The sequence below is a fragment of the Corvus brachyrhynchos genome, unplaced genomic scaffold, assembly GCF_000691975.1.
Source record: "Corvus brachyrhynchos isolate BGI_N302 unplaced genomic scaffold, ASM69197v1 scaffold103, whole genome shotgun sequence".
Taxonomy (NCBI): Eukaryota; Metazoa; Chordata; class Aves; order Passeriformes; family Corvidae; genus Corvus; species Corvus brachyrhynchos.
The window spans coordinates 1,473,011-1,487,457 of NW_008237436.1; the positions used below are offsets into that span (position 1 = coordinate 1,473,011).

The 14,447-nt window shown below is 39.3% G+C and overlaps 1 long non-coding RNA gene across 1 annotated transcript in view; it reads left to right on the top strand.

The window, feature by feature from the left end:
* The window catches only part of LOC108445989, a 45,982-nt gene that overhangs the window by 994 nt on the left and 30,541 nt on the right, over positions 1-14,447 (top strand). The gene's annotated exons all lie outside the window — the stretch shown is intronic.

Below are 14,447 nucleotides of genomic sequence, written 5' to 3' on the forward strand. Positions count from 1 at the left end.
TTCACCCCAAACCCTGTGAATTAAAACAAACAGATAACAAAGTACAGCACTACAACAAAATTTTTATATTCAAAATATGGTTAGATTTTCACTGCTGACTGCATGTGTCTGAATGCTTATTTTAACAATAGGCTACGTCTAAATGAATTTGTTCTTTATTCATACTTATCTCCATAATGCCATTTTCACACTTTGGAATGTTAACATGTATTAAAAAATTGCACTCTGTGGGCTTAGGCATTATCACATACTTACTCAAAATTGGTCCAAGGCTGTACAAATAGTTTTTGCAGTACTGTAAAATAAAAAGAGGTAAATCGCTAACTCTCTATGGTAATCAAGGATGTTCTGGGCTAAAGGGATGTTTTCAGAGATCATGAGTCTACTGCAATTAGAAGTAAAAGAAGTCTTGCCCTTTAGTTCCTCTTTACCATTCTTATGTGCCACGAAATTATGTCACTAATTTCCAATTTTAAAGTTTAGGCTGAGTGACAGGACATACAAAGACCTACTCATTAGTTCTCCTGGTGATTTAAATAATCCTAACACATCAGGGTGCATATAAAATATGTTCTTGGTGTTATAGAGCCCTGAAGACAAATAGCTATTTTACTCCCTTATGCTGCCTTCATATAAGTTTTCAAAAAGACAAAACACTAAAATAAATAATGCTAGAGACATCTAAGCAGGAGACATTTATTATAGTAAGTAAATGCATTTACTTTTCTCCTTAGTACATTTTTATGAGAGACTGTGAAAGGATTTTAAAAGCTTTGCTTTGAATAGGTGTCCCAATTCAGCTGTCTGATAAAACTGGGACTTTGACAGGACCCCAAAATGCATCAATCCTCACAGACGCATAGAGAAGCCATTATTAATATTGTTCAACCATTCAGATCAGCAAAAATGGAGACAAAAAGGTGTATTTCAAGAGACAGTATGTGCACTTACAAGAAATTTTTTAAGAGCAAATTATTGAGTGGATCTAATGAAGACCATGAGGCTTTTTGGGTCTGTGGTACCCGTCTTGTTCCAGCAGCTGTACTGATTGACTGAACTGGGGCCTCAGTTGTAGCAGATACGTGCTGTCATTGGAGAAATGTGGCTCCGCAGCTGCTTGGTTCAGGCACCTGTTCAAACACTGGAAGTATTCCTGGAGGTTTGAGCAAGCTTTAGTGGTTAGGAAGAGGGTAGCAATAGTCTCGGACAGAAATTCATTATTAAGGGGCAAATGGAAAAGCCTAGAATGGCTATCAAAGAAGTCTTTTTTGAAATTCTGAAGAAATTAATTATGTCATCTATGTCCAGTGAATTCAGTGGGAGCAAACCCAAGCTCATAAAAAAATTCTGGTAAGACCTCCTACTAAGCTTCTGTGATTTCTAAAAAAAACAGTAAGAATGATCTCATCTTTTTTGAAATATATGAATTAGTTTACATAGTTTTCTGATCTCGCTTTGTTTTTAAGTAAATATTCTATTTCCAATATAAATAATTTATAATTTGAACATTTTGTGTTTATATATTTGTATAAATATATACATTATATATTGAATCCATTTTCTTTCATTTATAAAAATGAAAGTCTGCCCCTTAAGCCACTGAGCTTCTGTACAAACGCAAGAAACTGCTTCCAGAGAACTCCTTTGTATCCTTAGTCATCAAGCTTTCTTCCATTATTCTTTCTTCTAGGGTGTCTCATTACTTGACATTTCAGATAGTATTGTTGCCCTAAATCAAATACACAAATAATAAAAGGATACATTTTCTATTTTGTGTTTTACTGAGAAATAAACTATAAAATCTCATTATCTGATAGCTAGATGAAGCAATGTGTGTATTTTAGATTTTAATTAAATTCAAACACCTCTGAAACAGTTTACAGTTCAGATGGAGTCTTCCAGAGAAATATCCAAACGTTTTAGGCTAGTTGGCTTGGTACATTTATTCTGGATTCTCCATACCATACAACAATGCCTTGTCAAGGAGCTGGATGTACCTTTTTACTTACATGATGGATGGATATACCCTAGCAACTTGCACTGTGGGTAAGTTTATAGCCACTAACAGCAACAGCAACCCTGTATTGTTTCCTCCCTAATCTTACAGCACTGGTGAGCACAGGTTAGTTTGTGATGAAATGGTTCATGACTGGTAGTGAAGGTCAACCTCTGCTCCTCAGAGAAACTTCACTGATTTAAGCACTACCCTTCACAAATTGCTGAGCTCCTCCTGAGCTCACTGGCAGTACACAACTCCTCAGTCCTCATGCGAGCTGCTTCCCCAGGGCCACCGTATCCACTGGATCTGCAGGGGAAGATGCTGCATTTGCAGGTATGCAAATCTCTTGGGACCACGCTGTGGTGCACAGACAGCTGAGACAGTGTGGCACTCCTCTGGGCCAGGCACACACTACCATCCCTGCACCTTCTCTGTCAGTCTTAGCAGAGGAAAGCTCAGGTCCATATAGGTGTTTAGAAAAAAAATTATTTCAATAAGCAAAAGCTTTTTTTTTGCAGCCTGGGCTGCACAGGCAAACTACTGAAATTCACTCCTGTATCGGAATTGGTCTGCCTTTTTTTTCCCTTTCTAAGCAGTATCCTTGCTGCCAAGGAAACCTGGTGCAGGAAGAGCAGTTTGGACAGCCTACACATGGCTCCTGTTGCTAAGGAAACGCCTGATGATGCCTGTAGACCTCTGTGCAGAGCTCCTAGTGCAGGTGTGCACTTAGAGGGCCGAGATCCACATGGCTGAAACGACTATGGAGAAATCAGAATTGCTCTTTTCCATTTAGTTTCATATCATGAAAGTCCTAAGCCTTTAGAGCCTGAGATTGATTTCCCAAAATCATGGCATTGAGAGCAATCTCCTGTACTCCATTAGCACTGCTGTCTGCCTGTGCCCATAATCATTTGAGCACAAAGCAAATAACCAAGTAACTCCTGTAGATGCCATATCCAATTCCCTCACTCTCATGCTCAGGTATTCTGAAGAGATAGATAGGAAGGCAACATAGAGAGATGTGATCTGTTTGGAAATGCAAATAATGACTCTTCAAAAGGTTTAGCACATCTGCCTAGCTAGTATACAAAAGCTTCCTAAGAACAGTGAAAATTATATGTATTGTTAAAAACCACATGCTGGAAGGATATTAGAATAATTCTCAAGAGTCCCAGTGATATTTCAAATGCATCTATTTTGAGCTGAGCTTATATATGCAAAATCACATAACTAATCTGGTGACATTTCCAGTCTCCCACAAGGACTGACACTTATCTGTTCATTATCTGACCTTCATGGGCTTCTTGTCAGATATGCATGGGTGCATTTGTAAGGCTGTAGAAAACTCTCTCAATGTGACTCTTAAAAAGAGCTTGGGGTTGTTCACGTACTCTGAGTGAGATGCAAGGGAGAAATACTCACAAGATATTCTCAAGAGGTCAAAACAACAAAAAAACTTTACTGGCAACTTCAGAAAATTAGAGGACTTTGGAAAAAGTTTAAAACGTATAAAACACTTCTCAAAGCATTAACTTTGCCCATTCAAATTAGTAGACTCCAAGCCTGTCCAATTTTAAGCTACTCAGAACTCTGGGAAAAGGGAATTAGAAAAAGAAACAGAATGAGAGAAAGACAGAAAAGACAAAGAAAAGAACAAGTCTGGTTCCAGCAGTGTTCAGCTGATACAAATTCCAAGAGGAGGTAGGGTCAAGACGTGCTCACCTCATGTCCTGGGTTACAAACCTTTTGGCTTTCCTGGGCCTCTCCCAGGTGGGACTCCCAGCCATCTGGCCATTCTGGGGCTACAATGGGGTTCCAGAGGCAGGTGTAGAGCATTGACCCTGGTGTGCCAGGAACTGGTGGCCATGGCAGGGATGGGATATACCAAAGGCAAGGCCTGACCTTCTCCTTTTCTGCACACACACACTGGAAATGTTTTGAGACAGCCAGCTTTCCAGTCCCTCACAGCATTCAGATATTTTACTATACTGGCACTTCTCTTACTCATTTCAGCTTACATTCCACACATATTTTTCACCTTGTAATTGCTCTCATACTGAGGGTGTAAAGATTCAAAACTAATTGCTCAAATGAATTATTTATCAGAAATAAATTGAATATGGAAGGCAAGCAAAAATTTCTTGTGTGACATAGACAAAATTTTACATGTCAATCCAGTGTGTTCAGTACACATGTTGAGTGTAATAGGAACGCAGATTCTTAAGCCATTCCTGTACATTATTTGCAATATATGAACTCTGGTGTGTACACTGTTGTAGCCCCCTCTCTGCCTCAGTCTTTGAGGCCCTCAGTAAACATCTTGTAAGTCTGGCCAAATAAAAAGGAGATGCATAAATTAATGACTCCTATGGAGAGTTTTATGAGCTTAGGGATTATATTGACGGCAAAATAGGAACCAGCAGCTGGAAATGAACTGAAAGCCCAACTTTTACCTTTCCTATTAAAAATGTAGTAAAGGTTTCAGTAGCAGAATGAAGTTATTCTTTAGTACATTTCCAGATACCAAAATACTGAGCACATCATGATGAAAATAGTTAAGTTAATCCACATGTTCAGCATGTCTCTGCCTGCCCAGCACACACGAACTAATCACAGGACAGGATCTGACTCACTTTTCTGGTATAGCATCCTAAACTATAAAGCTCTTATTATAAGATATCAGGAGGAACTGTAACAATCCAGTAAAAATCTGTCACGGAAATTAATCCAAAATTTCCAAGAAGAAAGAAAAAAAAGGTTTTTCAAAAGCAAAGCCCAGCTTCTCTGGACATTTGTAAGCAGAGAATCCTGACCCACACTGCATTGCAGTGAGGTGTTACCTTTAGGAGAGAAAGGGTTAGATGCAGTTCAAACAAGAGCTGAGATACTTGTGTTCTCCCCCTGTATTTCCATTCCTACTTCCCTTTAAATCAAATGTAACTATCAATCCACAGAGTTAGATGTGCAATACTAAATAATGAATCATGTGACTAACAAAATATAAAGACAGGGAATACTCAGTTTTGGGATGGCACCAGGAACATCATTATGCTGCTGGTAGTGTTCCCTGTCTGATGGTATGATGGATACAAGGACCAAATAAGATTCATCAGAGTGACCAAAGGTTAGATACCAGAATAAAACAAAGTGTAATGACAAAGATACACAGCTCTGCTTAAATATTTTTTGTTGCTGTTTTCCACTATTTCAAACCTCCCTCACTGACTTCACTGTTAAATCCCATGTTGTCTGCAAAAATAACCCTCTTGTCCTTCTGAAGGATGCTTTCCAGAAAAAGATATCACTTATGACCAGGGTACTGAGAGTAAGCCTGTGGAGAAGTGGAAGCATAGCAAGCACTGGTCAGCCAGGTTTAGGGGCCATACACCTACCATAAAGGCCAGGAAGGCTCCTGGGAAAGCTGTTGTCATCTCTGCCTTCAAAAATCACTCAGCCAACTATGCTGACGGTCTAAGTCTGATGTGGGAAACTTTTATTCAGTTTGTTGTTGATTTCTAATTAGTCAGCACTGTGAAATCACAGCAATGCTGCTCTTTCTAACCCCTGGTGACCTGAGAGGTCCCAAAAATGCAGTTTCCCACAGTTGTGAATTCATAGGCTTGGAATCTGGCTAGAATTTATAAACAATTAAAATTAAATGCTCTTTTTGCAATGGTACAATGATTTCTAATGCATGGATAAATTTCCCTGTGTTTCTTTAGTGGTTTATCCTAAAATTTCTTGTTTTCATGAATTAACAGAAACGGTCATTCTACTCATCTACAAAAGCTGATTTTTAGTTTTCATGCACACATCCAAAAAAAACTTCATTACCACTATAAAACTTGGATGTGTTGCTTCAAAATTGTAACTCGGGAACGCTAAAACAGGTGTTTCAAAGCTCCCCTGGTTAGAGGTAAATGACAGCTATCTAAAATTATTAGTTATGCACAGTTTACGTTAGAACATGATTAACAAGCAGTAAAAACAGATCCTGTAATGGCAATGGGGAAGTGCTTTTCTCTAACAAAGCCAATCTACAGTTCTGACTGGGAAAGAAAGAGATCTTAGTGTGGTTGAAATGGAAAGAAAAATGAGAAAAATGTTTGACTAGCTAATGATGATTTCCTTCACATGGTTTTCAATTCATTTAAGATTTGAATTTTCTGGGACCTAAAGAGTATTTGCGTTGAAGCACAGGTAAATGTGAAGCTGCTTTTATACAAAAATCAATTTATTCATCTTGAAAAATGTCCTGAAAATGTAGATGAAACAAATAATCTTGCCATGCAAATATGAGAAATAGACCCTTTCCAGCAGATTAAATCTCCCAAGCTCTGAGCAGTTCACAGAATCTCCGAATGGATGAGGTTGGAAGGGGCCTCTGGAGGTCATCTGGTCTAACCCACCTGCTCAAACAGGGCCACTTGGGCCAGGACCGTGTCTAGATCGTTTCTAAATATCTCTGAGGAGGGAGACTCTAAAACATCTCTGGGCAACCTGTACCAGCGTTTGATCAACCTCATAATAAAAAAGTAACAGACAGAGCTTTGTTACTTAAGTACCTTTTATAATAACTGCATGCAACATAGCAGACTGGGGTCCATCCGATGAGAAGCAACTTTGCAGAGAAAGACCTGGGGATACTCCCAGAATCTTGAATAAAAATAATTATGTCCTTCCTCCTGCAAGGACTCATTTTCACTGCAAACCAACAGAAATAGAAACCTAAGTGAGGCATATTTCAGTCAGACTTTTTTCTTTCTCAAATACTTTTGCATTTAGAAACACTTAAATGTGTACAAAATATGTGGAAATGTTAGTTTAAAAGTTTGATTCATTTTTATTTAGTTTTTTATGGGCTGTTGACAGGCTTTTGTCCACCCTTGTGAAGCAGAGGGAAGTATGACTCTTCTTGTGCTGAAACTGTAAGGACTGCAGCAGTCAGAGCAGGCAGGAGACAAAACCAACTGGGAATTAGGTGATAAGAAGGAAAAAGCTAAGAATACCATCAGCTTTGGTTATGTTTAGAAAAGTGCAGACATATCTTCCTGTCAAGATTCCTGAAAGTGTATCAGTGTTTGCACATGTAAGATGTAAGGTTTCTCACATCTCTTCAGGGACCATAATGATAAGACCTATAGAATAAAAGATAATTTATATCTCCATTTGTATCTATTTCTTTCATTTTTTTCCTTTGAGATTACATCCACCAAGAGTGAGAGTTAGACCTACAGTTAGTTCTACTTGTGAAATTTGCCTTATGTCAGCACTTCTGTTTGAGAACACATTTCAAAACTGCACCCAGGTGGTTTTACTCAGAGGATTTGACTTCCCTCCCACTGGCATATAACCACCAATTCAGATATAATGACTATACAGCTACTCTATTTTCTGCACCACTATAAGGTGTCCTTAAGTAGTAACCCAAGTATCCTTGACAGAGGTCACAGTTAAGACACCTCTTTTCAAGGGATCACAATGTTGGGAAACTTCCTCTCTTTTTGGAAAGGCTCAGCATTTCCTGAATGTGCTGCACTCTGTCCCTGTAGATGCACAGGTCTGAACAGCGAGATGACAACAACCAATGTTTCCTGAGGAGGAGGAAGTGATCAAAACTTACTTATTTCACTAACTCATGATTGTCTCTGTGTACTGGACTTGGCTGGATGGGTACTGGATGGGTGCTGCCAGACACCCATCCATTTACTATATCCCTCTCCCTGCTCAACAGGATAAAGGGGAGAAAATAAGATAAAAAATCTTGTGGGTTGAGATTGTCTAAAGACAGAGAGATCACTTAATATTACCATCAAGGGAGAAACAAACTCCACTTGGGGAAGATTAATTTAATTTATTGCTAATTAAAAACAGTGTAAGATAGTGGAAAACAAATACAAAACTCAAAAATCTTCCCTCTAATCCCCACTTTTTCCCAGGCTCAACTTCATTTTGTTCCTTAACTCTTCCACACACTATGCAGAGTGGCACAGTGGGGTGAGGAAGGGGGATTGTAGTCCCAGCATCTCCTCTCTGAAGTTCTTCTCATATTTTTCCCCTGATCCAGTGTGAGGTCCTTCCCGCTGGAGACAGTCCTTCACACATTGCTCTAGTGTGGGTTCCCCACGGGCCACTGATTATGACAGAAAACCTGTTTCTTTGTGGGCTCCTCTCCACATTCCCGCATGCTCTCTTCATGAGATGCACCATTTTTCAGGGCATGTCCACCTGCTGCAGCACGGTGCATCTCTTCCAACATTGTCCTCCAAAGGCTGTGGGGTAATCTCTGCTCTGGTGCCTGGAACGCCTCTTCCTCTTCCTTCTCTGACCTTAGCATTTGCAGGATTCTTTCTCTCATATTTTTCTCACTCCTCTCTCACAGCTGCTGTGCAGGATTTTCACCCTTTCTTAAATATGTCCTTGCAGCAGTGCCACCAGCCTCACTGACCAGCTCAGCCGTGTCCTGTGGTAGGTCAGATGGAGTCACTGGCTGTGACTGACCTGGGCCCTGGTCTGTTCTCACAGGGGCCAGCTCTGCAATCACCCAGCTACCAAAACCTGCCACATAAGCCAAATGCTCTGTGACAGTCTCTCTGCTGTTACAGATATGTTCACTCTTCATGTCACCTGACTTAAGCCCTCCCTTCTTACCTCATTTTCACAAACATGGGAATGCACACAGAGTCAAAAACACCCTACTGGAAGCTTCTGCACTACAGTGAAGCTTATCTAGCACACATAATAATTTTATTGATACCCTTATGAAATTCTTCTGGATTGTTACCTATAATCTCAGGAACTTGTCCAGCAGCTTTTCATGAACTTCTTGCATCATCCATCTTTTTGAAGTGTTCTCAGTTTCAGCAATGAAAAATGTTATACTTGATATGAGAAGCTTGGCTGACAGAAGAGAATCAAAATCCATTCCTGTCACAATGTGAGAATTCTGCCTGTTTATCATCCACAGTTTGGATAAGAAGGCAGGTGATGGAAGATTGGCAAGTGACATAAAGTTATGAAATAAATCAAAAAACCTTAAATTTGGAAGACTCAGAACCAGAAGGAAGAATTTATTTTTTCCCTTATATATTATCTGTGGGACTGTAAGAGCAGCAGGGTGAAAAATCCAATGTTATTCTTGAAACTGAAAAGTCATGATGACTCCAGATGCAGGAAAGGCTTTGATCTAGTTCACACCTTAGCAGATACAAGGTATTTGAACTTGAAGTTACAAACTGCCAGAGCCCCAGCTCTGTAAGGCCCAGCGGCTAGAGACCTAGCTGGTTTTCATCTGTGATGTGGATTCTTTGATTCTAAGTTTCCCATTCTTCTTTATTCCAGAAACCAGATCCTTTATAATCAAAGGCAATCTAAATTTAAATTCATGAGAAATATGTTTCAACCAAGTATGACAGAAAATGTTCTCAAGAATATTTCTTGTGGGAACAGGCTGGCAAAAAAAAGGGGTTTCTGCCAGTGTCCCATTGTGGAAGGGTTGTGCAAGCGTGGCATCAGGGGTCACACAGGCAGAAAAGCTCATCTCTGCATAACATATTGGATTCATGAGCTTCTTTGGATCTGAGTCTCACAGCACCACTTGCCAACGTGATACAAATGAAACCCATGAAATGTATGGTGCTCTGTGGAAGAAATACTGCTGCTGTGCCCGCTTGGTGACACAGGGAGAGACGCACACACTCTCACATCCAGGTGTGCAGCATAGGATACCACTGAACTGCCCTGGAACAGAGAGTACAGACCCCAGTGACATCATACACTCCAAGAGAGCTGTAGTCACAGAAGCCAAAGAGAACAAGTTTTCACTTCCCACACCTCAGTTTACCTCAAAGCCTTTTCCATCTCTGGGACAGTGGTAGCCTCTGTAACAATGGTGTGTTTTAGTCTGGCCTTGCTCCACATCCATGAATACAGTGTTCTGCAAGGCCTGATGTTAAATGAGGACCTGCTACTGTCTCTGAAGGAAGGGAGGATTGCAAGAAAGACATCTCTGTCCCTAGTTCATACTACTGTTTCCCAAAGCACTCCTAGGATATAATGTAATGCTTTTTTTTCTTTTTTGATATGTATTATAGTCTTTTAAAAAGATTTGCATTGCAATATCAGCATCAGTTATCTGTTAGGCAGGACAATCTATGAGATAAAAGGAAACAGATGCATTGTTACAAAATAAGTGCTGTCTGGCATTTTGGCCTTTCTAAAATACGGTTTTCCAGAGACACCACCAGCCTGGCTGACAGGTTCAGCTGTGTCCTGAAGTGGGTCTATTTAGGAGACATCTGCACTCAGCCATATCCATCGAGTGGCAGTCCCTGGCCACTCCTTGCACATGCATTTTCCCCATATGCTACCAAAACCTTACCACCAACACCTTACAAGAATGGAAATAGAAGATGGGCATGTGTTATACAGTGGAAAAACTAGAAATATTGTAGTGAGAGAGAATCCCAGGGCTTTCCTCCATTCTCCCATGAAGGACTCTGAACCTCTTTCTCCCTCTTCTCCTAAACTCACGGATCATGTCCTGCTCTGTACTCTCCTCTCAAACCAGACACCTTACATGCCACCTACCTTTTCTTCTCGTTTGATCTACCTCACTTAAGAACATACATTCAAAATTTCTTGTCACTGCACTTATCATTTGGCAATTCTAAAAATTTTGGAACCAAATTATTTTTTAAAAAGGCAACAATGGTGAAAAAGAATTGCAGACACTTACTGAAAAAAAGGAATGCAAGTAAAGCAATAGGGTCAAGCTTCATTTCTTTTTTAGCTTTTCTTCACTTTAAAAGCTTCCTGAATGCATTTGTGCATTCAGGATTGTGAAAAACCAAAACTGAATAAGTTACTTTAGGTACTTAAAAAATCCAGCATGTAGAACCTCAGTACTTTTCAAAGTCAAATGATAAAAGTAAGATGATAAAATCCTAATTATTTTTCTTGTCTTATTATGAATAAAACAAGATTTCACAAAATAACCTCAATGGAAATGTAAGATTTAGTTGAGTAGTTTTATTTTGAATTCTTTGTTTAAAATAATTTCTGAAACTTGTTTTTCTTCTTTTAGTGTCAGTTCATCTTTACACAAAACTTAGGAAGAAACTTTCTGTGAAGAATAAACTAGTCAGAGAAATGACAGGCACCTGCTTTTACAGTCTGTCAGCATTTATGTTGGAAGTGAATACAAAGAAGCAGATCATCTCACCTGTAAAATCATGGTTACAGAACTAAATACTGTTCCTAATTGGTGCAACTAGATGCTGAAAATATGTTTTTACAGATTTTCCTTCCTATTTCTAATGCAGGATATCCGCTAAAATATGCTATGCTGAAGAATCAGTGTCCTTAGTTTTCAGCTGAAAATTCCAGTAATGGCAAAGCTAGTATTACCTCTGATATAGAAGTTGATATAAAACATCTCTATTTATCTTTTGTAGATTTTCATCATCACAACATCACTTCTCTAGATATATTAAGAAGGAAAGCATTTCTGCACTCACCATGACTACAACACTTTGGCAAATACAGCACAGTCAGTTATGGCACTGTTTTTCCTTTAGGGCTCTTCTCACATTCCTGTTTACCTCATATATAAGGCATAACCTCATAAAGATTTTTACAGCTTAACACTGCACTTTTTCATCATCTAAGAGAGTCTTTACAGGCTGGTTGGAACACTCAATATTTCGCTTTCTGATGAAGTTACCACATCATGTCACAGGGAAATCAAGGCAGAGAATGGCTGTTGGGAGGTCCTCTTTCCAGGAGAACTAGAAAAGGGATCAGGAACAAGTGATGGCAGGAGCTGATGAAATGGTAGCTGATGATGTTAGGAGACACACTGAGTAGAAAGGAGGGATGATGGAAATGACCTGGAGCATGGATAGATATGCAGATTTTTACTTCATGTACTGTAATGTGAAAGGTTTTCTTCACGTTACTGGGTTCACACCTTTGTGAGAAAAATGTAAAAGAAGGTTTTCTGTATTGTAGCTGCTGCTTATGCAATTGGAAGACATCGCATCCTTTTTGCTTATCTTAGTACCTGAGGAGCTTGCTGGGCCGGAAACACTGAACTGTTTCTGTCCTGTCTTTCTCGAGTGCTGTGATATGAATGTTTCTGTAAGATAAGTCACCTGCAGCTATCAGTGGTCATACACTGCAGAGAGCAAGCAGCAAAGACAAGACAGCAGCACCCAGCTAGCACAAATCCCACCCACACCCTTGCTCAGTGCTAATGCAAGCATGACATTTGTGTCACATCACTCTTGAAGCCCCTGGATTACTACTGATTCCAAGGCAGCACTTAACTTTTACGTAATTCACAAGTGGAGACCATGCCATGAGATCTTAAGGATTTGTGTACATGAAAAATTAAACATAGTCAAAACAGATTCCAGTACTAAAAGAAAATAGTTATCTGCCTCTTAGAAACTGTTCCTTCTCTGCTCTAACTCCTGGCTATCCCCAGGTATTGTCTGAGAGAGCTGAGAGGGCTTCATAAGAACAGGTCTTTGCTTCAATGCAGGACTCCAGTAATTTAGCTGGAATTCTGCATGACCATAAAGTACTAGCAGGGCAGGTGCAGTGGGAGTGTTGGGACCAAGCTGAGAGTAAAAACAAAATGTCTGTGAGACATAAAAAAAAATTACAGACAGCTATTGCCAATGAGGAAAATAAAAAAAAAAGGCCCCACTAAATGCACCTGTGAAAAAATGGTTCCAGCAGGACTTTTGGTGTAGCCAAAATTCCGATCAACATCTGTAACTTTGGTAATTTTTTTTTATTAGCAAGTCCAAAATCACATATGGGCTTTTAACGTGATCATGGGAAAATACTTTGTGGGCTTTCAAAGTCTTTTATTGTTCTGCAGTATGCATGCACTGTTACAGGGAACTTGTCTTGAACTTTAATGTATTCGAACCCAGAGGTTAAATTTTCTTAATGCACTCTGTTCTCCAATCATCTCTTCAATTAAACACTGATCTATGGGATGAAAAAAGATGTGCTGGAGAAATAACAAATCTACTTTCGAGTGTAGTTAAGAGTTTGAACTTTCAGCTTTTGCTGAAGAAAAAATACTGACAACGTTAAACAAACTGTGGTGCTGATAAATCTACAGTTATTCACGATAGAGATCAAAAAAAACCCAGGATGCAGGTACACCTTAGGAAAGAAAGAGATTTTTCAAGGAAGACACTACATGTTAAATTACATTTTGAGCCTACACTTTGAGCTAATTTTGAAGTGATCATTAATTACAGCTGATCAGAAGCTGATGGAATTAACTTCTGATATTTAAATAAATTAGATTTAGTAAAAGAAAATCTCTTTCCACAGTCAAGACCACAAAACTGGCTCAAGAAAAATAAATATACATTTTCAATAATAACGATCAACACTATGGTTACCTGTGGATCAAGAAATTAATTTTTTATGGCATAAAATCAAGTTTTTATCTATAACAAAGAGATAACTTGCATACAAAAATATAGCTTCTATAATGCTTCTTCCAGCTGAAAGTGACTCCTGAGAACTTAAAGGAAAAATGTATATATATGTTGCAGAGCAGATCCTGTAGAAGGCAGTATCTCAAAGAGCCATAAAGGTAAATAAAAGCCTAAAAGGATTGGAACAAAAGGCCTGCAAAGAAAATTACACTAGGCTAGGTGCCTAAAAACGGCCTAAAACAGGAGGGCACTTTGGAAGTGCTTAAATTTCTTCATGGTCTGGCAAAGGTATTTCAGCACCTGTTGCCTACTGGCTGTCTACTGCTAACAATTAACTAAATTTAGATGCAATCATATATTCTTTAAAGACCTCCGTTTCTTACAGACACAACAAAAAAAATTTAAAGCATCATTTCAACGCTGACAAATACAGACAATTTACACACACTCCACCCCTAATCCCTTCACCACAGCTGCGAATAAAATTCCCTACAACGATTTTGCCCTCTAGTATTGTTCAGTCCCTGTTTTGCCTGTTACCTTTCCCAATTACTATTCTTATATTCAATTCCAAAGCGTTCCCTATTGTGCAACACAAAGAGCTGTGGTAGGTTGACCTTGGCAACAGCTCATCAAGCTGCTCTGTCACTCCCCTTCCATCAGCAGGATGGGAGAGAAAATAAGATCAAAAACTCATGGGTCATGATGGGGACAGGGAGGTCACTCAGCAATTACCATCGTGGGCAAAACAGACTCAGCTTGGAGAAATTAGTTTAGTTGATTGCCATTCAAACAGAACAGGATAATGAGAAACAAGAATAACTGTAAAATATCTGCCCTCTTCTGCTCATTTTGTCCCATTTTCAACCTCATTCCCAATTCTTCTACCTTCTCCATGTGAGAAGTGCAGGGGGACAGAGAATGGGGTTTGTGGTCAGTTGGTAATACTTTGTGTCCGTTGCTTCTTCTTCCTCCCACTC